Consider the following 4,327-nt stretch of genomic DNA (forward strand, 5'->3'; position numbering starts at 1 on the left):
GCAGAGGCAGTTCAGATGGCGGCGTACTTGGTGAATAGGTCGCCAAATTCTGCTCTTGACGGGAAGGTGTCTGAAGAGGTATGGACTGGAAAACCTGTGGACTACTCCATGTTGTGTGTTTTTGGATGTCCAGGTTATGTCCTTACACCTGCTGATGAGAGGTCAAAGCTTGATCCAAAGTCCAAGAAGTGCATTTTTCTTGGGGTATAGCGACGAAGTGAAAGGCTATCGGCTTTGGGATCCGGAAGTGCAAAAGATTGTGTTCAGCAGGGATGTGGTTTTTGACGAAAATCACATGGTGAAGCCTTCCAATGAGCAGGGAGATCAGAATTCAGGTGGCGGCAATGTCCAAGAGAGGACTTGGGTGGAGGTGGAGAATGTGCAGATTCCACCCAGTTCAGCTGATGGTGGAGAATCAGCTGATGAGGCCGCAGAGAATTCTGAGAGCATTGCTGTTAGGCGAGCGAGGCGGGAGACGAGGCCGCCTGCACGTCTAGAGGATTATGTGACTATTGCTTTGTTTGCAGGAGATGGAGAACCAACGTCTTTCAAGGAGGCACTGAATTGCCCCGAGAAAGAGAAATGGCTGCAGGCGATGTCCGAGGAACGCACATCCTTGGACAAGAACCAAACATGGGAGTTGGTGGAGCTTCCGACAGGGAAGCGAGCCATCGGATGCAAGTGGGTGTTTAAGAAGAAGGCGCCACTTTCCGGGGCAGAGCAGCCATCATACAAAGCACGGCTAGTCGCAAAGGGCTTTGCTCAGAAACAGGGAGTTGATTATAATGAGATCTTCTCACCTGTTGTTAAACATACATCTATTCGCATGGTGTTAGCTATTGTTGCGCATGAAAACATGGAGTTGGAGCAGTTGGAAGTGAAGACGGCATTCCTTCATGGTGATTTGGAGGAAGTGATCTACATGCAGCAACCTGAAGGCTTCGTTGTACCGGGGGCAGAGAACCTTGTTTGCAGGCTGAGGAAGTCCTTGTATGGGTTGAAGCAGTCTCCGAGGCAGTGGTACAAGAAGTTCGACTCATTCATGGTGCGCATTGGCTATTCAAGGTGCGAAGTTGATTGTTGCGTCTACATGAAGATATGTGATGATGGTTCTCCTATATATTTGATGCTCTATGTGGATGACATGCTCATTGCTTCGAAGAATTTACATGAGATTGGACGGTTGAAGGCATTGTTGAGCAGGGAATTTGAAATGAAGGATCTGGGTGCTGCGAAGAAGATCCTTGGAATGGAGATTCATAGAGACTGTGCGAATGGCCATCTATGGTTGACTCAGATGAGCTATCTTGAGAAGATTGTTGATCTGTTTGGCATGAGGAATGCTAAAGCACTGAATACTCCTCTTGTTAACCATTTCAGGTTGTCTGTTGCGCAGAGACCTGAAGCAGCTGAAGACATCGCTGAAATGAAGTCTATTCCCTATGCTAGTGCCGTTGGTTCTCTCATGTATGCTATGGTTTGTACAAGGCCGGATATTGCTCACGCAGTTGGACTGGTGAGCAGATTTATGAGCAATCCGGGGAAGGAGCATTGGAGTGCGGTGAAATGGATTCTTCGATACTTGAAGGGCACAACTGATACAAGAATTCTCTTCAACAAAGGGAGTTCACTTTCAGTATGTGGTTATGTCGATGCTGATTTTGCAGGTGACATTGACAATCGAAGATCCACGACCGGTTATGTGTTTACGGTGGCCGATGGACCTGTGAGCTGGAAGTCAACACTCCAGTCAACTGTGGCATTGTCTACAACGGAGGCGGAGTACATGGCAGCCACGGAAGCTGCTAAGGAAGCCTTGTGGCTGAAGGGTTTGTTCAAAGAACTCGGCATTGCTCAAGGTGGAGTTCCTCTGTTATGTGACAGTCAGAGTGCCATTTGCTTGGCAAAGAATCAGGTCTACCATGCACGGTCAAAGCACATTGACGTGCGGTATCACAAGATCCAGGAGCTGTTGAATTCTGAGGAGATTATCCTTCAGAAGGTGCACACAGAGGAGAATGCCGCAGACATGTTGACGAAGGTTGTCACGGTGGAGAAGTTCAAACATTGTTTGGACTTGGTGCATGTTGCAGGTACCTTGATGGAGGTGGAGCGCCTGCGACGTGGGAAAGCGACAAGAACACCTAGCGCGACTGGGGTGTCTGCCAAGGTGGAGTTTGTTGGGGTGTGTCAGCCCCCCCCATTACGGGAATGTGAATGGGGAGGGCTTGACTAGTCAAACCCCAATAAAGGAAGGGGGAGTTGAAAAGTTTTAACCCCCTCCTCTTGTCTCTTTGTTGGAATATGAAGAGGCTTCTTTGGAGAATATGAAAAGGCTCTTGGCTTTTCATATTCCAGACCTTTCAAATTCCTTGAAACTGTAATTGGCCCTCTATATATAGAGGGCAAATCTATTCTCAAATGGAAGGCATATGAGTTTTCTGTTCATTCTTCTTGTCTCGTCCTCTCTTCTCCTCTCTCTCTCTCCTTTTGGTTTGTCTTCATCACTCCTTGGTGGCCGCTCCCTTGTCTTGGGAGTTTGAGGAGTTGCTCCGCAGCACCATATGAGAAGTCGTTGCCCTGCACCAAGAGCCTTGCACGTTGACGTCACGCCGGTGACGTAAAGAGGTTCTTGTTTCCTGTCTCTATACGCCGACACAGTTATCACGTCCGAGTTGATTCCGCATTTCACCGTAGCGTCTTGGGTCGTTGTTTCTCTTCAACGAGTTACAACAATGCCTATATCATTTTCCTATACGAACCCTTTCCAGCTTGCCCTTCTTCCATTTACTCAAAACCCGTACCCTTAAATCTAATCTAACCTTCTTTCAGCACTCCGACTACTTATGCTCCCCTTATCTTTTGTTTGAGAGAGAGAGAGAGAGAGACGGAGTTGCACACCTCCGCCAAGATCAACTTTAAAACGTGAACTGGCCTCGCCAAAAGCTACCCGGTTTCCGGGTTCGAGTTGGCAGAGTGACGGGGAGGTCGTGATCTTACCTTTTGTGCTGATTAGGATGATGATGGTATGCTATTAATTTAGTTTTAATATAAATAATTTTTCTTTGTTTTAGAGAAAGAGACACGGGAGATGCAGTTAAGATCATTAGCCGTCCAAACGACTATATCTTGCATTGCTTTCTACTACAAAGTGTTATACAGCCGGTAAATGGACCTATGACTTAATTTCATCGTAGCGTATTTAATGCACAATTTATCTTTAATCCTAACCAGACATCTCCTCCCATTTGTTTATAACCTATCTGCTAACGTCATACCGAGTGCAGGAGGTACGTGTTCGGTTATTATTACTTCAATGTTAAATTATGCCATGTTGGTCGATGTCATGTCTGACGTGACCGATCGACCCTGTAGAGCGCCTCGCCCCCTCTATATCTCAGGAATCAGGATATCTGATAAACGTGCCTTTGGAAGCGAGTTTGACAAAGCTAGGCCAGTTGGCCTTTTAGTAAGTACATCAGTGCAGTTTATATACACAATTTGTATCCCTGTTGTCACGGGTAGATTAAAATTATACATCAGGGTTTGTACACTGAATCTCGACCATTTAGTGCCAGCTCAGAGTAGGGGGATACATGGCTAATTCCTGGTTGGAGGCATTTTAAACGTAATCCAATTGGGCGTGTCTCGGCAGAGGTGGCAGCGAGTCCGATTTTTCCTAATACCCCTCTTCAAGTGAGAGAGCGGAGGCGGGGATGATTGACTTTGGCTCCTAAAGCAAGTGGAAGATGTCTTCTTGTTTGCCCGCTAATTGGTAAGAAATCTGAGGCAAAGCTTTCATAAAGTTGTAAAGCCTCCGTGCAACTTGGAAATCGTGGGTTAACGGCAGTTTATGTTATTAGAATTATTAAAGATGTTATTACAGAATATTGGGTTGTGTTATGTGGTCCTGCACTAAAATTGATAACTATCTCCTGTGTGAACCAAAAAAAATTCAGAATTCACGTCAAAAGACCAAGAGTTGTCAACTATCGACTTATAAGACAAGCTTATTTCCTCCGGCTCTGTTCCTTCCCTTAAAATCTTAAGATGTTATTTGAATTCGACGTTTATTTGAACCCTAAATGAATACCAAATTTGGTAAAGGAGTTCCGCATTGACAATTGCACACGGCATTAATCAATAGAAATTATGTTAACAGTAGTCTCGTATATCCAAACATGTACTCCTATAATAACCAAGATCAACATGTTCTGGCCTGTGCATGGTAGAGGTTATAACTTGTTGCATGTCTAGTATATATCATCGCATCATTTGGTTTAGAACTAGTTCATAGACAGTTATATACCTTAAGATATCATCCTTG

This window comes from Wolffia australiana, chromosome 16 (assembly GCF_029677425.1).
Source record: "Wolffia australiana isolate 7733 chromosome 16, ASM2967742v1".
In the NCBI taxonomy this organism is placed as follows: Eukaryota; Viridiplantae; Streptophyta; class Magnoliopsida; order Alismatales; family Araceae; genus Wolffia; species Wolffia australiana.